The 25,362-nt window shown below is 39.5% G+C and overlaps 1 long non-coding RNA gene across 3 annotated transcripts; it reads right to left on the reverse strand.

The window, feature by feature from the left end:
- Nucleotides 1-581: 581 nt before the first annotated feature.
- On the reverse strand, nt 582-24,892 carry LOC118921573 (uncharacterized). 3 transcript variants are annotated; one of them, XR_008995916.1, is made up of 6 exons: nt 24,258-24,892; nt 12,184-12,272; nt 12,054-12,084; nt 5,992-6,091; nt 4,497-5,421; nt 582-1,142 (listed from the first exon to the last, which is right to left on the reverse strand). It is a non-coding gene; the product is annotated as an uncharacterized LOC118921573 (long non-coding RNA). The 3 variants fall into 3 exon arrangements; XR_008995917.1 differs by having other exon boundaries at nt 24,738-24,891; XR_008995918.1 differs by lacking the exon at nt 24,258-24,892 and adding an exon at nt 23,748-24,236.
- Nucleotides 24,893-25,362: the final 470 nt, after the last annotated feature.

Genomic DNA, 25,362 nt, shown 5'->3' on the forward strand with positions numbered 1-25,362 from the left:
ATTCCATTTCTAAACAGATGGCTGAAAGAAATAAGTAGGCAAGTGAACAGATAAATGGATAAAGGATATGCATTCCATGTTTACACCCTTAAAATAGATGCACTTAATAACAAGTTATGGTAACCATACAAAGAAATGCTATGTTGTCGTTAAAAATTATGTATAGCTACACCTACTAATATGGAAAAATGTTTTGGCTCTATTGCCAGTAACATTCATAGTCCTAAGCAACATTCACAGAAATGGTCACAATTTAGACGTTTGCTTCATCGAAGCACTAAGCATGTATGTTTAGTGCATGCCGGTTGACAAAAAACTGAGGATTTTTATTATGTTGTTCAAAAAATTTTAATTTATTTTCATTTAAATCTGAGAAAACAGAAGCATCTTCAAACAGAGCAATAAGCTCACTTCAACGGAGCAATGGGGAAAAAAGGCGTTGTTTAAAGCAGGACCCTCTTTATGTTCCTAGCAGCCTCATGGTTGACGAATATGGTTAGATTACAAATGAGTGATCAAAGGCAAAATCTGCCAGTAAGCTGAGAACCACACTTACCTCTTATAAAAAATAAAGCGAACAGTTGTCCAATACTTTTCCATTTTATTAAGGTTAACAAACATGGTATTTATGTATCTAAACATTTACTGTTAAGTTTTCAGTGACGTTTAGATTCTAAATTATCTTTCCATACTTAAGTTCATGTAGGCACACTGGTGTGTATTTTCTAGAAAACACTTATCTTTAGGTGATAAATAGGAATGAGCATAATTTGCAAATGTTACAAAGATGATTCCGAATCTAATTAACTTCTTTCCCAAGCTGCAACCACTCACTAAGCCTTTAATGAAAAGAGAGACCAAAAGCGATTGCTTCAGCGTACCACTGGGTGAGATTCCGGTGACTAAGAAATCCCTGAAAGCAGTAAGCTGTGATTATTGGAAAGCTCAGAACACCAGCAAAGCTACTGCAGAGCGTTTACCAGAAGGCCATATATTTGTTTTCCTCAGAGGAGCTAGAAACTATACATCTCCTTTAGTAATGCATTGAAATGGCATTGCCTAGTGTGAATGTTACACAGAAATTCAGGTTGCCTCTTCTTGATCTATTATTTTGGATAAGCTTCTACTATCATAGCATGGCCCTGAAAAGGAAAAAAAGTTCAGTAAGGGCAATGAAAGGAGATGAATCCAGCCAACAGAGGCACCAAAGAACATGGGGAAAATACAGCTCTGGAGTTTGATTCTGGCTCTGCTATTCAAATAGTGTGTGATCTTGGAAAAGTTATTAGCCATTCTGGGCCTGAGTTTCTTTTGTAAAATGGGGCTCATGGTGCCTATATCATCGTGGTTTATGAGCATTAAATTAGCATGCTGTGTGTACATAGACATGTATTCACGTACACATACGTATAAATACACACATCAGAGTCTGTCTAGTAGTCTGATTCCCAGTAGATGCTCTATAAATGGTTTCTATTAAAAGTGATTTTGTATTTTCCATAATGAGCATATATTAACTTTTAAAAACACAAATTATAAACATTGTTTTAGGAAAAAATTAGTTTGGATTTATGGCCCAGTATGTGGTCTATTGTGGAAAATGTTCCATGTGCACTTCAGAATAATTTGTATCCTGCTGCTTTTGGGTGTAGAGTTCTGTAGATGTCTGTTAGGTCTATCTGTTCTAGTGTGTTGTTCAGTGCCTCTGTGTCCTTACTTATTTTCTGTCTGCTGGATCTGTCCCTTGGAGTGAGTGGTGTGTTGAAGTCTCCTAGGATGAATGCATTGCATTCTATTTCCTCCTTTAATTCTGTTAGTATTTCTTTCACGTATGTCGCTGCTGCTGTATTGGGTGCATATATATTTATAATGGTTATATCGTCTTGTGGACTGACCCCTTTATCATTATGTAATGTCCTTCTTTATCTCATTACTTTCTTTGTTTTCAAGTCTATTTTGTCTGATACAAGTACTGCAACACCTGCTTTCTTCTCCCTATTGTTTGCATGAAATATCTTTTTCCATCCCTTGACTTTTAGTCTGTGAGTGTGTTTGGGTTTGAGGTGAGTCTCTTGTAAGCAGCATTTAGATGGGACTTGCATTTTTATACATTCTATTACTCAGTGTCTCTTGATTGGTGCATTCAGACCATTCACATTTAGGGTGAGTATTGAAAGATATGTACTTATTGCCACTGCAGGCTTTAGATTCGTGGTTACCAAAGGTTCAAGGTTAGCTTCTTTACCACCTAACCGTCTAACTTAACTCGCTTATTGAGCTATTATAAACACTGTCTGATGTTTCTTTATTTCTCTCCCTTCTTATTCCTCCTCCTCCATTCTTTACATGTTGGGTGTTTTATTCTATGCTCTTTTGTGTTTCCTTTGACTGCTTTTGTGAATAGTTTATATTTTGCCTTTAATTAGTATTTGGTTAGTCTGCTTTCTTTGCTGTGATTTTATTTTCTCTCATGACATCTGTTTAGCCTTAGGAGTGCTTCCATCTAGAGCAGTCCCTTTAAAATATCCTCTACAGGTGGTTTGTAGGAGGCAAATTCCCTCAACTTTTGCTTGTCTGGGAATTGTTTAATCCCTCCTTCATATTTAAATAATCATGCTGGATACAGTATTCTTGGTTCAAGGTCCTTCTGTTTCATTGCATTAAATATATCATGCCATTCTCTTCTGGCCTGTAAGGTTTCCTCTGAGAAGTCTGATGATAGCCTGATGGGTTTTCCTTTGTACGTGATGTTTTTTTCTCTCTCCGGCTGCCTTTAATGCTCCGTCCTTGTCTTTGATCTTTGCCATTTTAATTATTATATGTCTTGGCGTTGTCGTACTTGGGTCCCTTGTGTTGGGAGATCTGTGGGCTTCCATGGTCTGAGAGACTATTTCCTCCCCCAGTTTGAGGAAGTTTTCAGCAATTATTTCTTCAAAGACACTTTCTATACCTTTTTCTCTCTCTTCTTCATCTGGTACCCCTATAATGGGAATATTGTTGCATTTGGATTGGTCACACAGTTCTTTTAATATTTTTCTTTCATTCCTGGAGATCCTTTTCTCTCTCTCTGCCTCAGCTTCTCTGTATCCCTGTTCTCTGATTTCTATTCCATTAATGGTCTCTTGCACCTCATCCAGTCTGCTTTTAAGTCCTTCCAGAGATTGTTTTATTTTTGTATTCTTCCTTCTAACTTTATCCTTTAGCTCTTGCATATTTCTCTGCAGATCCATCAGCATGGTTATGACCTTTATTTTTAATTCTTTTTCAGGAAGATTGGTTGTATCTGTTTCCCCAAGCCCTCTCTCAGGTTTGTCTGGGTGATTCAGGACTGGACCAAATTCTTTTGCCTTTTCATGTTGATAGACCTAGTCGTAGGCAGGGGGCGTGTGTGTCAGCTGGGAGGACAAAGTCCCTTTCTGCTTGCTGGTCGCACTGCCCCTCTCCGCTGCCTGTGTCTGTTACCCGCACACCGGGAGCAGCGCTCCGGGAAGCCCAGAGCCCTGCGGGAGGAGGCAGCCGCACCAGGTTTGCTCTCCTGCGAGAATGGTGCCCCTTCACATCCTGCCCCGGCTTCCTCTGTCTGAGTCGGGCAGCTGCGCTCCACTGGCAGCCCGGGACCTGGCCAGGTCGGCTGTCCACCGGAAGGAGACTCTGGGCGGCTGCTCAGCCGCTTTGGCAGGGTCGTGCTTGTGGGGGAGTGGACGGAAGGCTGTTTATCACCGTGACGGGCTTCAGAGCAGCAGAGCCTCCCAAGGGGCTGGGGTGCCCAAAGCTCCTCAGGATTCCCAGCCTGCTGGGCTGAGTGTGCTGGGATGATGCTGTCCAGATGTGAGGCCCCTGTCTCTTTAAGGCTTTCAGAAAGCACTCACTTTTCTTTTGTCCCAGGGGAGCCAGCTGCAGGGACCACTCACAGGTTTCACTTTTCCTTTTCCCTAATATCCAGCACACCATGCAATGTGTGTCTGTGCTCCCGGTCCAGATCACTAGGGCTGGTTACTTACCAGTCCTGTGCTTCCACTCCCTCCCCGCTCCGACTCCTTTCCTCCCGCCGGTGAGCTGGAGTTGGGGGGGCGCTAAGGTCCCTCCCGGCCGTGGCTTTTATCTTACCCCCTTCGTGAGATGCTGAGTGCTTGCTGATGTAGATGAAGCCTGGCTGTTGTACTGTATCCTCTGGTCTCTCTTTTAGGCGTAGTTGTGTTTGTTGTGTTTTCAGAAACATACATGGTTTTGGGAGATTTCTGCTGCCCTACTCACGCCACCACCTTGGCTCTTCCCATCATTAGCTTGGATTTAAATGGCATCTTCCTTCCAAAGTACTATCAGAATTAAAGTTGTACCTTCTAATCCTCTGCCAAAATAATTTTCTGGTTGTCTGTCAGCAGAAATATTCCTCTAAGGATGTTTTAAAGAATGAAATCAAACCTTCTTGGATGAGCTTGTTTTGTTTCTAAGAAAATGACTTTCCAAGAAGCACATATGAAGCTGCAGTGACATACCTGCCCTCCAGCTGCACAGGCAGCCACTAAGCCATATTGGCCTCCTTCCTTCCGTAACCTGTTGGCAGCTGCCATGACCGGCCGACAGCCAGTGCCTCCAAACGGGTGGCCCAGAGACAGTGATCCACCCCAGTTGTTCAACACAGATCTTTGAGGGGCTGCAACAGATCCATCCTCCTAGACAAAAGGAAGGTAGCATTCTTGATGGAAGTTTCTCTTCCTACTGTGCAGCTGCTGAGTACAAGGAGGATCCTCTGTCCTCACTCTCCTGCTGCTAAAGATTCAGATTCTTACTCGTACTGCTGAAGCGTCAGTATAGGAAAGAGATTACAGAAAGAAATGGGTTACACCGTATTCAGAAGAGAAGGTGAATGAAGAAACTTCACTACCATACATTTACAGCACTATTTCCATAAGAAAACACTCTCTAGGCCTCAAACCATCTGTTTATAAAAAACATTTATTATTTGTGTACATTTGTATACACACACACATACACACAGGTGTGTATCGTGCACAAATGATGGCATTATGCACAGTGCTCCGCACTTTGCTTTTTATACTTAACGTATCTTCTAGATCATTTCCATATTAGTATGTAAAGATAGGTCTTATTATTTCTAGCAGATACCAAACATACCCCCAGTATATTTTTAGATTAATGACTTGTCCAAAATATAAACACCAAAACAATCTAAACAGAAGAGAACTAGTACTTCATTTAGTTTGAACCTAATAACCCAAGTCCATTATCAGCTTTTGGAGAGAATGGGCCTTACTTGGGGACAAAAAGTGGCAGAAAAGCCTAAGGAGAACTGTAGTTTGATTCTAGGGAATTTCTGTGCAGGTCTAGGATCATTCTGATTCCACACACTTGACATTGTACTGTGCCAAGGTTTGGATGAGCCCATCAACTCCAATTCTGCTACTTTCCAGAAGGCAAAAGCAGTGGATTAAACGCCCTTCACAATAACCATGGGCCCTGAATTCAGACTTCAGAAGAGGCCCAGAAACAATGTATTTATCTCAAGACAAGGAAAGGATATCCCTGTTGGAACTACACTACCCAGAGCCACACTACGTTTTCAAAATAGGGCTGGTTCAGTCTAACATTACACTAGGCTTGCTCATGAAAAAGGATGAAAAACAAATGTTATATTATTTGACTTTATTCATTTCATAAAAATGCTATCCATATATTAGTCTACTAACAGTATTACCTACTGGGTTACACAAAGACCACTTTTGAAAGTGCCTTAAAAGGAGTAAATAAACTATGTAGGGTGATTGGTATGTTCATTAACTCAATCATGGTAACCACTTCACAATGTATATACATATTAAATCTTCACGTTGCATACCTTTAAAGGAAATCACGTTGTACAATCTAAATATGTACAAGTTTTTATATATCAATAATACTTACTAAAAGCTGGCGGGGAAAACGGTGGGGGGAGGAAGGAAGGGAGGGAGGGCACAATCATTCCATACTTACAAATTGCCTCATAGTAAAAATGGAATGCGAATGCCATCCACCACGACAATATTCCTTATATTGGATTTGGCTAAGGTTTTCTTCGATTTGGTATGGACAGCTTTAAGATAAAATTCAAAGAACTATCAATTAAATATTTGAAGTTAGATGACCTTAAACATTTTTTAAAATAGGCATTCTAGGAAGAATCACATGATTCAATGCCAAGTTGGATTGCCATTTACAAAACCAATTCAATAAAAAAAGTTTCTTAAAGCTAAGAAACTGACTACCATTTACAAGTTCCCAAATTATATTTCAGGTAAACACATGACAATTACACCTAATACTAAGGGTATTTATGCCATTAACAAAGTTGTTTCTTCTGTCCATCAGTAGATGAATGGATAAAGAAGATACAGTACATATACACAATGGAATATTATTCAGCCACAAGAAGAAAACAAATCCTACCGTTTGCAGCAACATGGATGGAGCTAGAGGGTATTATGCTCAGTGAAAGAAGACAGGCGGAGAAAGACAAGTTGTCAAATTATTTCACTCATCTGTGGAGTATAATAACAAAGAAAAAACTGAAGGAACAAAACAGCAACAGACTCACAGAACCGGAGAATGGACTAACAGTTACCAAAGGGAAAGGGACTGGGGAGGATGGGTGGAAAGGGAGGGATAAGGGAAAAAAGTGGCATTACAATTACCACACAGAATGTATGGGGCAGGCACCAGGAAGGCAGTATAGCACATAGAAGACAAGTAGTGATTCTATAGCATTTTACTACGCTGATGGACAGTGACTGTAATGGGGTATGTGGTGGGGACTTCATAATCGGGGAAATCTCGCAACCACAATGTTATTCATGTAAGTATATATTAATGATACCAAAAAAATTAAAATAAATAGTTTTCAAATGTTTGACAATCTATAACATTGAATGCAACTTATCTGACACATAAGTCCGTCCTTCAGATTAGAAGTTGCCAATAGCTCATATTGTTTACTCTCCACATAGCTTAGTATTCTTGCCTGTCTATGCAGAAATAAAGGCCATTTGTTGGGTGACTATTGCCATTCTGTAAAAACCTACAATGCTTCTCATTTGTTTGACTCGATTTGTCACTATTTTCAAGCTAAGAGTCATGATAAAAACAGGGAACAAAGATCCTCCTGACAGCTTTAACAGAGATGTGTTAAAGGAGATAAAGGCACAGGATGGTAAGCGAGGAGACTGGGGCAAACTCAAGCATGTGGCTAAAGGCCAGGGTAAGGCAGTGTCAACGTGAAAGGAAAGGAAGGGACTAAGGCAAGAGATTTTATAAAGGAAGATGAGGTATCTTGGTGCCCAGTCAGAAATGGAAAGAAAGGAAACAAAATTATAAAGGAAGCTTAGAGACTAAGAAAACCTGGCTACTCTACACAGAATGAGAACTGTTTTTGGAAGAAAGGTGACTTTGTTTTTAAAAACGCTGATTTTGAGCTGACAGAGACATGTAGGTGGGTACGTCCATTTGACAGGTAGCTAGAGATGCAAAACTAGAGCACCCTTAAGAGAAGTGAGGTGTAGGTGAGAGAGCTACGAGATTTTGCAGTTTAGAATACAGAGAAAAGAACAGACATGTTTTGTAGTGCCTGCTCACCTACAATCCCTTCTAAAGGGGCTACCCTGATTGGAGTGCCTGCCACAGACACCTTATCCCTAAGCCCACAGCCAAAGCTGATTAGATTCAGGGTAGGCACTGGACAACCAAAAGTCAATCCCCAGAGTGGCCAATCAGTAACCCATGTCATCTACCTACAAGTGATAAGTAGTGCCAGTAGGAATCTAAAGAAGCGTAGAAGTACCATTTAATTGAAGCTGAGAAGATGTCATAATGAAGGAACAGGGGGATGGTAAACTGAAGTCATTTAGAAGCCAGAGTTATGGGGCAGCAAAACCTGAGCAAAGAAGCCACCAAGAAACAGAAAGGATATATAGAGAGAAGCAGAAAGGCCAGGAAGCAATATACCATGTGGCCAGGAGAGAAACAAAGTTGCTTAGCTCCGGGTACTTCCCCAGTCGTAGTACACTCAACGCATCTTTTTTTTTTAAGTTATGATTGATATACATTCCTATGAAGGTTTCACAAGAAAAATAATTTGGTTGCTACATTCACCCATATTATCAAGCCCCTCCATACCTCATTGCAGTTACCATCCATCAGTGTAAGATGCTACAGTCACTACTTGTCTTCTCTGTGCTACACTGTCTATGCCATGACCCCCAACACACACCATGTGAACTAATCATAATACCTCTCAATCCCCTCCTCCCTCTCTCCCCAACCCCTCACCTTTGGTAACCGCTAGTCCCTTCTTGGAGTCTGTGTGTCTGCTGCTGTTTTTTTCCTTCAGTTTTTCTTCGTTGTTAATATTTTATAAATGACGGAAATCATTTGGGGTCATTCTCTGCCTGACTTACTTCACTCAGCATAATACCCTCTAGCTCCATCCATGTTGTTGCAAATGGTAGGATTTGCTTCTTTCTTATGGCTGAATACTATTCCTTTGTGTATATTTACCACTTCTTCTTCATCCATTCATCTACTGATGGACACTTAGGTTGCTTCCATATCTTGACTATTGTAAACAGTGCTGCAATAAACATAGGGGTACATATGTCTCTTTGAATCTCAGATCTTCCTTTCTTCGTGTAAATTCCTAGGAGTGGAATTCCCAAGTCAAATGGTATTTCTATTTTTAGTGTTCTGAGGAATGTCCATATTGCTCTCCACAATGGTTGAACTACTTTACATTCCCACAAGCAGTGTAGGAGAGTTCCCCTTTCTCCACATTCTCGCCAGCATTTGTTGTTCCTAGTATTTCCATGCTGGCCATCCTAACTGGTGTGAGGTGATATCTCACTGTGGTTGTAATTTGCATTTCCCTAATAAATAGTGATGTGGAGCATCTTTTCATGTGACTTTTGGCCATCTGAATTTCTTCTTTGGAGAACTGTCTGTTCAGATCCTCTGCCCATTTTTCAATTGGGTTATTTGCTTTTGGGGTGTTGAGGTGTGTGAGTTCTGTATATATTTTGGATGTTAACCCCTCATCGGATAAGTCATTTACAAATATATTCTACCATACTGTAGGATTCCTTTTTGTCCTGCTGATGGTGTCCTTTGCTGTACAGAAGTTTTTCAGCTTGATATAGTCCCATTTGTTCATTTTTGCTTTTGTTTCCCTTGCCTGAGGACACGTGTTCAGGAAAAAGTTCTTCATATTTAAATTCAAGAGATTTTTGCCTGTTTTCTTCTAAGAGTTTTATGGTTTCATGACTTCACTCAAGGCCTTTTATCTTAACTTGAATGGGTCTGTTACTTATAATAAGAGACACTTAGCTTTGTGATTTCCCTACATGTCAAGGCTGAGAGAAGACGTGGGACAGAAGGTAAACCTGAGAGGCAGTAGAATCAGGAGAGAACAGTGCATGAGAGCAAAGGCAAGAGGGTATCAAAGAGTACAGGGTGGTCAAAAGTTTCAAAGCTCAAGGAGAAAGAGGTCTCAAAAAGGCCACTAAATTTGAAGACTGCAGATTAACCATGACTGACCTGGGAGAGAAACTCATCGCCAGGAAAGTCAGACGACATGCCAGCATGTCATTCTACTTTTAAAGAACTGAACACATGTCCCTTTTATACACTTCGAGATAAAATTCAAACTGTTAACTCTTCTAACAAATTCCCTGCTTTACCTACTTCCACTTAACTATACAGAAGTATTTCCCACTGCTCTTCAACATGTAACAGACGAGCAAGCTCCAGTCCCTCACAACCTTGCTCATTACAACCTCCTTGCCTTCATTCACGCACCCTCTCTTCTGATTGGCCCATTTTTCCATTTAATTTTTACCTGACCAACAAGGTTTTGTTCACATCCCACCTCCAAGTAAAGCCTTCCCTGATAATTACAGTGATATATAGTTCATGCACGTAAACATCTATGGCAATCTCTGGGTCAAAAATTCCTTCTTCCAAACAATTTAGCACATTATAAAGTAATTAAACTAAAGCTACAAGCCACATTTTAAAATAGTATTCATTATGTATTAAACAGTCACCCAAAAGACTCTCATTCTCCATCATATGAACATTGGTTCCTAACCACATCGGAATATTCTCACAGGCTCCTTTTCATATATTTATGGAGCTATGCGCACACAGTAGCAAGACATTGTAAGAATCTCAATTGCATATCTGGGTTCCAGTTCCTGCCTGCCAAAACTTTCTCATTTGCAAACATGGAAGCTGGACTAGATGACCTCAAATACTCCTCCTCCCAACTTCAAAACCTAAGAGTGTATGGGTGACTGATATAAATTATGCTTTTTATATATACACTTAAAATCAAAGCATATAAAAGATGTATCATGTATCATACCACTGTAGCATGTGTTACACCACATAAAACCATTCTATTCAATCAAAATTTCCATAAGACGCTTACATTTCCAGTTCATCCGATGACTGAAATATAATAAATCCTGTATCCCTCTATTCTAATTCCTTCATCCTAAGAGCTCTGCCAAGCAGGAATATTCACACGAGCTTCAGGAGGAATTAGTTCAAAAATTATTGCAACCGAAAACCTGTTTAGCGAGGGAGCACATGGCCGCTACCTCCCTTCAAATCAGCTGACATTCTTTGGTCTCACCATCGCCTTCTTCCACCACTATCATTATCAGTGTCAACACAAATCACCTGTAGGGTGTTAGCCACTAGGGATAAGAAAAGGTTTACAATATAGCTGGGGAAACAGACACACAAGATCAGATAAGGAACAGTATGCAGAAGAGTACTCTAAATGCTACATTAATGCTTTCCCTCGGTGGTATTCAGTATGACCTTCACCCAGCTGGCAAGAATCAGGTTTACTTTTGTGACTGCCAAGCAAAGGCCTGGATAAACACTAGAATTAGGGGAAAGGTGAAATGATGCAGAAAGGAATTATTCTTCAAACGGCTAATCCAAATCTACATTCTAGTTATCATTTAGAAGCCCACAGGAAATACATTTGTTATAGGACAACATGAAACTTTCGCAAGTTGGAATTAGGCAACAGATCTCTGAGAATATACTATTTGTAAAACAATATAAAAATATCATCTTGATATTGAGTTTACAGAGATTTCAAAAGTGCTTCTAGTTAACTCCGTAACTATTTTAAGTTAAGAAGACTAGAACTGTTATTCTGTTTCAGACAACAAAACCAAAGCACAGGGAAGTGACATGACCAGTTCAAGGCTATACTGCCCAGAAACAGGTAGAACTGGAACAGAGTAGAGGTCTTCTAAATCCTACTAAGGTGCTCTTTCTGTTAAGTCATGACCCAAGTAGGAACACCACAATAAAATCAAAACCAGAAGTCACAGGTCAACACAGGACCTGGGCGAGGAGAATAATAAACTTGTGAAGCAGGCCAGAGAAAATACATACCAACAGCATGTTCTGTCAACATAGGTAGTCAACAGTGAAGTCATGGAGTTTACCAGGGGACTAAATGAGCATAGAAAATCTACACATTTCCTTACCTTTTCATTTCATATTGACCAAACAACCTTCTTTTATTATCTACTTACCCACTCACCTCTTTTTCAGGAATGGATCCTCTGGTTTATCAGAGAAGAAGGTATTTATTAATAGAGAAGCCTATCAGTAATGCCAAGTTAGAAAGTTAATTTGTGGCTCCACAATACTCTAAAGAGTGTTTGTGAGCTAATCATCTCCCGACGGACAGCCAGTGGGTGAATAAACTGGTCAGCAAGGTTCATGAACATCCAACTCTATCTGGCTCCAAATTCCAGAAAGCAGACTCCTGTCAAAATCCTCCAGCCCAACCCAACACCATGTAATATCATTATGGCCTGGCCCTATGTTGTTTTAATTTGAAGGGAACAGTGATGTTCATGTTGCTCATAAAATAGGTGAATTAACAAACTAGTTTTGGTTTTTATTAAGAATTCATCAACCTAGAATCTAGAATCTAACATTTAAATCAGAAATGTTTATTTTACACAGTATTGTACCTGGGGCAGCTTGTAGCTGGGACGAACAGCTCTTAGAGCTGGAAGACAAAAATAAAGTGTTTACAAAATGCAATACAATTCTATATGTAAAACGCTTATAAATCCAAATCTAATCTTAAAAAAGAAAAACCAAATTAAATTTCCAAAATCTGTAGGCCCATTTTGACATACTGCAAAGACTTTTAAAAGTGTAAGTCAAGATGGAAGCCATTGTGAAATCTAAAAAGAGAAGATGAGAAATACATCCTGGATTATTTGAATGTGTAGCTTATTTTGTAATCTATGATCTCTGATAACCTCATCCATGGCTACAATAAAATACTTACAATTTAATCTATTACAACCATCTTTCTTCTAATATTATTATAACAATGTTGAAACCGCTTTCAGTATGAAACCACTATTCTATTACACCCTTCATAAGGGATGACAACACTAAGACATACAAGGACCGAGGGCTTTACCCAACGATCCACACCTAGTAAGAGGCGGAGCTGGGATTTGAGGCCAGACAGTCTAGCTCCAGAGTTTATGCTCTTCTCTAGGGCCAAAGAAGTTGAGAGATTGCTGAACATGAAAATGAAGCCACCAGTGTTAACTTCCTGATTTTGAAGATGGTATTGTGATTATGTAGAATGCCTAATGGAATGTTTGCATTTGAAGGGAATACACAGCAAAGTATTCAGGAATAGTTTCGTAAATCATCCACTTACTCTCAACAGCTGTAAGAAAAAGTTGTGTACTGTACCTGCTACTTTTTTTATAACCTTGGTGCTGTTCCAAAATAAGAAGAACTGTTCAAACCCCATACTAAAAAATGTTCAAAATATATTAACGACTGCCCTAAATTCCTAAAAATCAGTTCCCACAAATTAGTAGGTAAAAAAATGGACAAAAGATATGAACAGACTACAAACAGAAATGGAAATAAAAATGGCTTAGATACATGAAAAGATGTTCAAACTCATTCGTAAGAGAAATGCAAATTAAGAACACACAGAGATACAATATTTGAACTCTCAAACCACAGACTCAAAGGTTTGCTAGACGTGTGCTGAGAGTACACACAAACAGGCACTCTCATATCCTGCAGCTGAGTGTGTAAACTGGTGCAGCCTCTAGCGCGTGTAATTTAGCAACTGTCAAAACTACAACTGCACCTGACTTTTGATCCAACAATTCCACTTCCACGAATTTACTTCATAGATGTTATTTACACACATGGGACATGACCTTTGTTGTCACTATCTATAATAAGAAAAGATTACAACAACCAACAGAGAACTGGCTAAGTAAAAGGCTTCCAATGTATGACATAAACCACCCATGCTATAATCACCCGGTGAAATATTATAAAGCTATAAAAGATAAGTAAATTATATGCCAATGTGGAACCCTTTCAGATCTGTATTAAGTGAAGAAAGCAACATGCAAAATAGTGTGTAAGCTGCTATCATTGATGTTAATAAGAGAAAAAGTGATATATACATTTCCTTGTACCTGCACAAAATATTCCTGCAAGTAGAGATAAGATGTTAAAGGTTGCTGGAAGGAAGGGAACAGTTAAGGGGACAGGGCTACGGAAGATCTGTCAGTGTACATCTTTTACAATTTCTCAATTTAGGAACACATTTTAACTTGAAAAAAAAATGGTAACAATAAAATGGTGAGATTTGCCATTGAAGGCCGTGGTACCCAGCCTCCAAGATGGTCCCAATAATCTCTACTTTGGTATTCATACCCTTGCACAGTCACCTCCCACACTGTACCACAGTTGGTTTGTGTAAACAAACAAAATGTGTCAGCAGCGATTGTATGTCACTTAGACTACAGGAAATACTGCAGTTTCGGTCTTGGTCTCTCTCAGGTCCCTCACTCTGGGAGAAGGCAGCTGGCATGTCTGGAGCAGCCTTATGAAGAGGCCTGTGTCGTGAGGAACTGCTGTCTCCCGCCAGCAGCCACTTCAGTGAGCCTGGAAGAGAAACCGCTAGCATAGGAAGGCACCCAGGCAAACTTCCAGGTGACGGCAACCGTGGCCAACCATCTCACTGCAATCCTGCACGAAACTCGTCAGAACAACCGAGCCAAGTGGCTCCCATAAACTATAGAAGATAGTACATTTTTTATTGCTTTAAAATGTTACATTTCTGGATAATTTGTTACACAAATACAATAGATAAGAGAAAAGCCTTGTTTAACTTCTCTTGGGTCTTTATAGACTAAAAAGACCCCATGGCTAAAAAGGAAAACAAAATCATTGTTCTCCAAATATGTGGATTGGAAAGAGATGAACGAATCCACGCCTAGGGTTCACCAGCCTAGGGATACTCAAAGGCCTTTAGTCAGGGAGACAGAAAGTGGCCATGAGATGGGCACCACTGTCTCTAGAAACTACACAGGATGCCACAGGAGTCTGGGATACAAATTCCCTTAAGAAAATAAAGTTCATCCTGAAATAGAGTTCACGAAAATAGCTGAGAAAATGTTGATAAAGAAAAAGGGGGACCTTGCTCTAATAGTTATCAAAACTTGCTATAAAACACTAGTAATTACTGAAAACTACAAGTCACTCTTAAGAGAAATTAAAGGGGACACTAACAGATGGAAACTCATCCCATGCTCGTGGCTAGGAAGAATTAATATCGTCAAAATGGCCATCCTGCCCAAGCAATATACAGATTTGATGCAATCACTATGAAACTACCAGCAACAGTCTTCAATGAACTGGAACAAATAATTCGAAACTTCATATGGAAACACCAAAGACCCTGAATAACCAAAGCAATCCTGAGAAAGAACAATAAAGTAGGGGGGATCTCACTCCCCAATTTCAAGCTCTACTATAAAGCCATAGTAATCAAGACAATTTGGTACTGGCACAAGAGCAGAGCCACAGACCAATGGAACAGACTAGAGAATCCAGACATTAACCCAGACATATATGGTCAATTAATATTTGATAAAGGAGCCATGGACATACAATGGTGAAATGACAGTCTCTTCAACAGATGGTGCTGGCAAAACTGGACAGCTACATGTAGGAGAATGAAACTGGACCATTGTCTAACCCCATATACAAAAGTAAACTCAAAATGGATCAAAGACCTGAATTTAAGTCATGAAACCATTAAACTCTTGGAAGAAAACATAGGCAAAAACCTCTTAGACATAAACATGAGTGACCTCTTCTTGAACATATCTCCCCAGGCAAGGAAAAGAACAGCAAAAATGAAAAAGTGGGACTATATTAAGATGAAAAGCTTCTGTACAGCAAAAGACACCATCAATAGAACAAACAGGAACCCTACAGTATGGGAGAATATATTTGAAAATGACACATCCGATAAAGGCTTGATGTCCAGAATATATAAGGAGCTCTCACGCCTCAACAAACAAAAAACAAATAACCCAATTAAAAAATGGGCAGAGGAACTGAACAGACAGTTCTCCAAAAAAGAAATACAGATGGCCAACAGACACATGAAAAGATGCTCCACATCGCTAATTATCAGAGAAATGCAAATTAAAACTACAATGAGGTATCACCTCACACCAGTAAGGATGGCTGCCATCCAAAAGACAAACAACAACAAATGTTGGCAAGGCTGTGGAGAAAGGGGAACCCTCTTACAATGCTGGTGGGAATGTAAACTTGTTCAACCATTGTGGAAAGCAGTATGGAGGTACATCAAAATGCTCAAAACAGACCTACCATTTGACCCAGGAATTGCACTCCTAGGAATTTACCCTAAGAATGCAGCAATCAAGTATGAGAAAGACCAATGTACCCCTATGTTTATCGCAGCACTATTTACAATAGCCAAGAATTGGAAGCAACCTAAATGTCCATCGATAGATGAATGGATAAAGAAGATGTGGTACATATACACAATGGAATACTACTCAGCCATAAGAAAAGGGCAAATCCTACCATTTGCAGCAACATGGATGGAGCTGGAGGGTATTATGCTCAGTGAAACAAGCCAAGCGGAGAAAGAGAAATACCAAATGATTTCACTCATCTGTGGAATATAAGAACAAAGGAAAAACTGAAGGAACAAAACAGCAGCAGAATCACAGAACTCAAGAATGGACTAACAGGTACCAAAGGGAAAGGGACTGGGGAGGATGGGTGGGTGGGGAGGGATAAGGGGGGGAGAAGTAGGGGGGTATTAAGATTAGCATGCATGGGGGGGTAGGGGAAAAGGGAGCACTGTACAACACAGAGAAGGCAAGTAGTGATTCTACAACATTTTGCTATGCTGATGGACAGTGACTGTAAAGGGGTTTATAGGGGGGACCTGGTATAGGGGAGACCCTAGTAAACATAATATTCGTCATGTACGTGTAGATTAGTGATACCAAAAAAAAAAAAAAAAAAAGGGCAGTTCCTGTGTTGTAACCTCCAATGAGTTCTACACAAGAGTATAAAGGGCATATAAAAGTGTAGGCAAAGGGTCTGTTTGTGTTTATACAGAGGATCAAAGCCTAATTGGGCTACCCCAAAAATGAACTAAGATACGATATGAAAAAGAACTTCCAACATCAGCACTCTCTGGAAGACTCATGTCAGAAGATGATCATCAAAAAACCCCAACAAAGATCCACGCACTGCTACAGCTGTAGATGCACTCATCCCACCGGTTCCTGGACTTGCCATGGGAATGAGGAAGGAGATATCTAAGCTGGCCTGTGCATACAGTAAAACAACAAATTTGACTGGATCTATACTGTTGGAACTCAATCAAGAATTAGGAGAAGTGCAAATTGTAGCGCTCCAAAATCTTACAACTATAGACTATTTACTGTTAAAAGAACATAAGGGATGTGAACAGTCCCCAGGAATGGGTTGTTTTGTCTGATTTCTCTCAGACTGTTCAAGTTCATTTGGACAATATCCACCATATCATAGATAAGTTTTCACAAATGCCTAAGGTGCCTAACTGGTTTTCTTGGTTTCACTGGAGATGGCTGGTAATTACAGGTATGCTTTGGTTACGTAACTATACTCCTATTATGTTAATGTGTGTGCGCAATTTAAGTAGTAGCTTAAAACCTATACATGCTGAAGTTACTCTACAAGAAGATATGTCAAAGAAATAATCAATCTTCCCGTGTTTTCTGCCGCCTGCTACTTCTATGGCTTTTCTTCTTCCTTCCTAATTACAACCCTTAAATAGAATTCGTGCCTCATATCAAATTTACCGAGTATCATAATTCTTCCAAGTGGTAAAGATACCTCAAGACAAATGCTGGGCATAGAAGCTACAGAGCATAAATATGCAAAGAAATAAAAAGCTAACCATTTCAAACAATAAGGCTTCTCTCTCACTTACCAACTTTACATTTCCCTGTATGGCCCCGGAAGATGACTGGTTAGCCAGAGACGGGTAAGATTCCTCAAGGGAGGAACAACCTAAGACAGGCACAGTCGCAGGGGGGCCATCAGGTGAGAAATTGGGGATCAACAGAGGTGAGGCTTAGAACCTCACCCCCCTAGTTCTGAGAAATCTTCTGCAAACCTGGATGTTTTATTGCCCTTGTCTAGCTTGGATTAACACATAGTCTACAGGCACACACCTGATCATCTACATTTGTTCGCTTACAACACTAAACTATGTTTTCTACCTTTATCTTGTATCTACCTACCACTTCAGCATTTTATTAAAAATAATAATAATAAAGAGAGAAATGTGGTATCCACATATAAATCAAGTATAAAAATCAAATGAGTATTCATATTTGAACTGTTTATAGTTCATAATGCATGAGCAAAACCGAAGGTTTCTGTGATGGCTGCCCTTGTACTGTTCACCATTAAGAACTTATTCACTATGTGAGAATTTGTTCTCCATGTAAGAACTTGTTTGTTATGCCTCGGAAGATTGGAGACAGATGAAAATTAGGCTTGAGGTGGCTTAATGATTGTGCATTGAGCATTGACTCCCCTATATAGAATTTTATTGTTGTTAACAACCATTTGATCAATAAATATGAGAGATGCCCTCACAAAAAAAAAAAAAAAAAAGTATACACTTCCAATGGTAAAATGATAAGTAACCGGGATGTAATGAATATAGTCAAGATATTGTAACAGCTTGGTATGGTGATAGCTGGTACCTAGAATTGTCATGTATATAAATGTTGAATCACTATGTTGTACACCTGAAACTAATGTAATGTAATACTGTGTGTCAACTACCCTTCAATAAAAAAACAAATAATAAAAAAAAAGAAACATTAAAAATAAAAAAAACAAAAATAAAAATAAAAATAAAAAATACACAAATGTTTCAAACAATAAGGCTTCTCTCTCACTTACCAACTCTACATTTCCCTGTATGGCCCCGGAAGATGACTGGTTAGCCAGAGACGGGTAAGATTCCTCAAGGAAGGAACAACCTAAGACAGGCACAGTCGCAGGGGAGCCATCAGGTGAGAAATTGGGGATCAACAGAGGTGAGGCTTAGAACCTCACCCCCCTGTTCTGAGAGAAATCTTCTGCATACGTGGATGTTTTATTGCCCTGGTCTAGCTTGGATTAACACATAGTCTACAGGCACACACCTGATCATCTACATTTGTTCGCTTACAACACTAAACTATGTTTTCTACCTTTATCTTGTATCTACCTACCACTTCAGCATCTTATTAAAAATAATAATAATAAAGAGAGAAATGTGGTATCCACATATAAATCAAGTATAAAAACCAAATGAGTATTCATATTTGAACTGACTGTTTAGAGTTCATAATGCATGAGCAAAACCGAAAACTTCTGTGATGACTGCCCTTGTACTGTTCACCATGTAACTTATTCATTATGTAAGAATTTGTTCTACATGTAAGAACTTGTTTGTTATGCCTCAGAAGATTGGAGACTGACGAAAATTAGGCTTGGGGTGGATTAATGATTGTGCATTGAGCATTGACTCCCCTATACAGAATTTTATTGTCGTTAACAACCATTTGATCAATAAATATGAGAGATGCCCTCACAAAAAAAAAAAAAAAAAAAAAAAAAGGACAGACTTCCAATGGTAAAATAAATAAGTAACCGCGATGTAATGTATAGCATAAGGAATATAGTCAAGATATTGTAACAGCTTGGTAGGGTGATAGCTGGAACCTCGAATTATGTATATAAATGTTCTACCACTGTGTTGTACACTTGAAACTAATGTAATGTAATACTGTGCATCAACTACCCTTCAATAAAAAATAATTATTTAAAAAAAAAAAATACACAAATGGACATTAGGCAGTATTGTTGCCTAAGAAAGTCTTTAAAGTTAGTTTAAAATAAAAAAGAATACAAAATGTATCAGCAACTTAATTCTCTGGCTAATAAAATAAGTCTATTTAAAAAAAAAAAAGAAAGAAAAAGAATTAAGAGAAGTGCAAATTGTAGCGCTCCAAAATCTTACAACTATAGACTATTTACTGTTAAAAGAACATAAGGGATGTGAACAGTCTCCAGAAATGGGTTGTTTTAATTTGTCTGATTTCTCTCAGACTGTTCAAGTTCATTTGGACAATATCCACCATATCATAGATAAGTTTTCACAAATGCCTAAGGTGCCTAACTGGTTTTCTTGGTTTCACTGGAGATGGCTGGTAATTACAGATATGCTTTGGTTATGTAACTATACTCCTATTATGTTAATATGTGTGCGCAATTTAAGTAGTAGCTTAAAACCTATACATGCTGAAGTTACTCTACAAGAAGATATGTCAAAGAAATAATCAATCTTCCCATGTTTTCTGCCGCCTGCTACTTCTATAGCTTTTCTTCTTCCTTTCTAATTACAACCCTTAAATAGAATTCGTGCCTCATATCAAATTCACCGAGTATCATAATTCTTCCAAGTGGTAAAGATACCACAAGACAAATGCTGGGCATAGAAGCTACAGGGCATAAATATGCAAAGAAATAAAAAGCTAACCATTTCAAACAATAAGGCTTCTCACTTATCAACTTTACATTTCCCTGTATGGCCCCGGAAGATGACTGGTTAGCCAGAGACGGGTAAGATTCCTCAAGGGAGGAACAACCTAAGACAGGCACAGTCGCAGGGGAGTCATCAGGTGAGAAATTGGGGATCAACAGAGGTGAGGCTTAGAACCTCACCCCCCCGTTCTGAGAGAAATCTTCTGCATACGTGGATGTTTTATTGCCCTTGTCTAGCTTGGATTAACACATAGTCTACAGGCACACACCTGATCATCTACATTTGCTCTCTTACAACACTAAACTATGTTTTCTACCTTTATCTTGTATCTACCTACCACTTCAGCATTTTATTATTAAAAATAATAATAATAAAGAGAGAAATGTGGTATTCACCTATAAATCAAGTATAAAAATCAAATGAGTATTCATATTTGAACTGACTGTTTATAGTTCATAATGCATGAGCAAAACCGAAAGTTTCTGTGATGACTGCCCTTGTACTGTTCACTATGTAACTTATTCACTATGTAAGAATTTGATCTCCATGTAAGAACTTGTTTGTTATGCCTCGGAAGATTGGAGACAGACGAAAATTAGGCTTGGGGTGGCTTAATGATTGTGCATTGAGCATTGACTCCCCTATACAGAATTTTATTGTTGTTAACAACCATTTGATCAATAAATGTGAGAGATGCACTTAAAAAAGAAAAAAAAAACCACTAGTAATTAGATACGCAATTCCGGCACAGGAAGAAATTAATCGACAGAAGAGGATGTAGCAAGTTCAGAAACAGACTCATGTGAATTAAGTAGACAATAAAGATAGCACTTCAAGTAAGTGGGAGAATGATGAATTATGCAATAGATTTGCTGGGCAAATGGCTAACCATTTGGAAAGAAACGTAGGTACATAACCAATACAGTAGGTACAGATAAATTTGAGATGGATTTATCTAAATACATATTTTTTAACACAAAAATACTAGAAAACATCTGAAATTTTTATAATCTTGGGTGGGAAAAAGGCTCCCTACATATGACACAAAACCCAGGGGACATAGTGGAAAAGAATAACTAATGAATCTGCTTAAACAAACATTTAAAATATCTACACAGCAAAAGATACTAAAATAAAGTTAAAAACTAAACAATATATTAACAAAAAATATTTGTAACATGTAAAACAGACACAGGATTAATACCCATAATCCATAAAGAGCTCTGTACATTGCAGGAAAAAGAGGAACAATCTTTAATGGAATCAGATTTTTAGCCCAAAACCCACTTCAACCCATTATGTAGATTTACATAGGATTGAATCTAGTCCATGTGTGATTTACATAGGATTGAATCTAGTCCAATTTAAGAGTTTAAACCAATCAGAAAAATCTCATTCTCTTTGCCAAGGACACTGGTTCAGGTAACCTATCAGGCATGGATGGTATTGCCAGACCACTGGAATTGATTTCGGGGTGGTCTAGTCGGCCTGACATTGAAATCTTCTGCATGGAATTTTGGAACACAAATCTCTCCTTCTAAAGTCTTGCACAACCACAGCACTTTGCAAACATGAAAGCTGATCTAAAGATAGAGCTAATCCCAAAAGAGGACAGAGCAGAGAATTTCACAAAAAGAAACTAGAGCCCTGATTGAATCATATCTGAAACCCACCATCCTGTTGTGCTTTTCAGTTCTGTGAGTCATTAAATCTTGTGCAATAAGCCAATTTGCGTTGAATTTTCTGTTACTTGAAACTGAAAGGCTCCCTCCTAATACGTGACCAAAAGGAAAAAATAAAAAGAGAAATTCACGTTAGAAATTAAAATGTCGAACAAATTTTAAATGTGCAACCTCACTAACAATAAAAAAAATTTAAGTAAAACAAGACACCATTTTGGGATTATCAGATTGGCCAAAAAAAAATTTGGTTAATATACAACCCCAGTAAGAAGGCATCTATTTAGGTATCTGCATGGCAGTTGACAGAAGCGTAAACTGCCAAGATCTTTCTGAAAGACAATTTTCAGTTATCTATCAAAATCTGAATTGTTAATTTCTGAGACCAGTAATTAATTCCTCTTACCGGTCTTTAACCTATAAATACTCGCGGGGTATGTGTAACATACACAGATCTCTGGCCTATAGAAATACTCAAGGTGTTCATGGTAGTATTGTTTACATTACTAGAAAACAAACTAATATAAATGCACATCAGTAGGAAATGGTTAAATAAATTATAATACAACAAACCATGGAATACCGTGCAGCAGTTTGGAAAGAAAAATGAAACATAACGATATACATGTATATACTGACATGGAAGATGCCCATAATACATACAAAGTGAAAAATATATATTAAGATGCAGAATATGTATAGTGAGACTCATTTTATGAAAAAGAAAATAAAGTCCATAAAGTAAAGAGTCTTAGCTGCAAGGGATAATTTTATTCTGTTTCCTTAAAATTTTTATGTGCATTTAGTTTTTTATGTACAATATAATTCTAGTTTTATTTAAAATCTACATATATTAACATTTTATACATATAAAAATATTAAATGCATAAAAAAAGTCTGGAAAAATGTGAAGCTTAATGTTAATGAAAGTTATCTCTGGATGATGGAATTACAGGTGTATTTACTTTCTTTAGACTCTCCTGTGGTTTCCGAAAAAAATTATATAAAATATATATTCCTTTAATAATTCTTTTTAAAGTAGAGATTTCAAAACAAAGAGGGACTAGCAAATTACTCTATGGCAAGGTTGACCTTTACTGTCATTTGCTCTAAGCTTTAAGAAATAGACATTTTGACTCAAGGATTTGGGGGAGGGGGTGGGCATGGAAACTCTTAAGTAGCACGAGCTTGAGTAGGGTGCAGAACTACGGAAAGATGAAGTTGCAGTGACCTACGAAAAAAGGGGCTAGCCAAATAATGAAAGCAAGATGGAGTGTCTTTAACAGCTCATCTTTACAATATTAAGACACAATGTAATGGTTAAGAGTACAGACTCTAAAACCAGGCTGTCCAAAACCAAACCCTGGCTCCACCCTAGTTGTATGAGTTTAAGCTTAAGTTACTACTAAGACAGAGAAAGATTAAGTAACCGGGTAATTCAATTCATCTGTAAAATGTAAAAAATTCCAGTACCTACCTCATAGGATTTTTGTGAGGAATAACGACATTAATATCCTTAATGCACTCAGAACAGTTCCTGATACATAGTAAGGCTTATACATGTATTTACTATTCATAACCGCGGGTGGTGGTATAACTGTACATAGTTCCCCTCTGTGGAAGCCAAAGTAAGAAATGTAACATTTCTGTCCTGATGCAGTTTATGATTTTGCTAAGAGTACAGGGTACAAAAAAGTTATGAGCCAAAAGGGTCATCAAAATTAAGCGTTGGCAACAGACAACCCCTGGGCCTTGAGGTAACAATACTTTTTACATTTCAATCAGGTGCTGAGTAAGACAAAACAAAGACTTTATATAAGGCAGTGATCAAAGTGGGTTTGCAAAGCCTAAACTATTTAGCGGGCCCTTCAGAGAAGTTTGCCACCCCTGATCTAAATAATAAGTGTTATATGGAATTTGGAGCAGAAGAGAGCATTAGGTGGACAGGAGACAAGCTCTGAATTATAAAATTATTTTGAGTTGGAGGGCCTATGAAAGTCATAAAGAATCCTTTTTGGGAAGTGAAATCATCACTAGTCATCCAGTTTCTGTAAAGTGCTTACAGCAGTGGAGGACTCCCTATTTCACTGGAGCTTCAAACAGAAACTTCTCTTTCTTTCTGTACTTCTCATTTCAGTTTCGACTTCCTGCCATTTCCCTCTGGCCACTCTTGATTCCCCTCTCGCGGAACAGTCAATGTGGTGAGCAGTCAGACATATTCCTGGCTCTGCCACCCACAAGAAAAATAACATAAGCTCTCTGAGCCTCCCAAAGTTCAGCTAGAAAATGCGAGTAACAATTTGAGATCAGGAGGATTAAAAGGGATTGCGTGAAAGTGCCTAGAGGGCTCTCAACACTACTTCCTTTTGGAATCAAATGCCTTTACTGGAGGACTCGAGACTATCCTCCCACCACAAAAACAGCTACCATGCGGTGCGGAGCTCTAGACTAGAAGTTAGTAGGTGTAGGTTTAAGTCCTATTTCCACCACCTGTGATCATGGGTAAAATCACTCTGATTCAAGCGCCTCACCGAGGAAGTCAAGGGGGCACGTAAACCACAATCGCCAGTTACCTTTTGGTTCTTAGATCCTCTGGAGCATTGGTTCACCAAGCAGTAAATTGGAATATCTCAACTCCCCCCAAACTCAAGTCCCAAAAGATCACACGATTGAGTCCCACTCCCAGTAGCAGGAATGGGGTAAACCCACGTCGGTTCTAAATCTCTGTACTGCCAACCCGGCTACAGGAAAAGCAAGTGAACAACAAACACTGCCTACACAGACAAGGAAACAGTTGGTTACTCTGCGACGGTAAACTAAAAACACAGGTGATACGGCTGTGAGAGCTACACAGAAAGCTAGTCCAAGTCACAGCGCCGAATGCGTTGGTACTGGAGGACCCCACCGGAAGAGCTTTCTTCGGTTGTGTTCTCTCCAACTCCAGTCCCCGAGGAGGGGGATGGCCGCCGGCACCGCGAAAAAGGTGGGGACGGAAGCGCGACTCTCGCTGGGGGAAAGGCCAGGCGGAAAGCCGAGCGCAAGCACAGTCTCACCTCAAGAAGACTGCTCAGAGACCTGCTGCCACGCTAGGTTCAGACGCAAGTGACGGGACGCGTCCCGGCTAGGAGGCGGGTCTTGCCTAGCATTAGGTCCTACCTAAGTCCGCGGGCTTCGCGGGTCTCTCGGGCTGCCAAGCGCCCGCCTGACTGGAGAACACAATACTGTTTCCCTCTCCTCCGTGAGTCTACTTCCTCCCAGCGGAGAAAGAGTCCTTTGCACCGCATTAGCCGCAACGTAGGGCCGAGTTACGAGGCCGGTGGCAACTCGGAATCGAGGTTTTAGTCAGGCAGTACGCCGGGCGCCTAGCTGGGACCAGTCGGCTGGAGGAAAAGTCCTTTGCCCGCTGCCCCCACTCGAAGCCCTTTCTTCGTTCGTCCTTTTCATCTCAAGATGGTGGCATTCCGGGCAGTTGGCGGCCTCAGCCGCTTCAGTGAGTCCAGGGCGCTGAGCTCTTCAGGTGAGGCCCTGCGAAGGGCGCCGCGCAGCCCGGGTGGATTTCTTGCGGAAAGTGGGGCGGCCCCGGAGCCCCTTCGCTGCCGCCTCTCGTCCCTGCCCCGGGACGCGGCCTGGGATGGGGGAGGCGGGAGTGATGCTGTCCTGGGATGCGGGAGTGATGCT

Source organism: Manis pentadactyla, chromosome 2, assembly GCF_030020395.1.
Source record: "Manis pentadactyla isolate mManPen7 chromosome 2, mManPen7.hap1, whole genome shotgun sequence".
NCBI classification, from domain to species: domain Eukaryota; kingdom Metazoa; phylum Chordata; class Mammalia; order Pholidota; family Manidae; genus Manis; species Manis pentadactyla.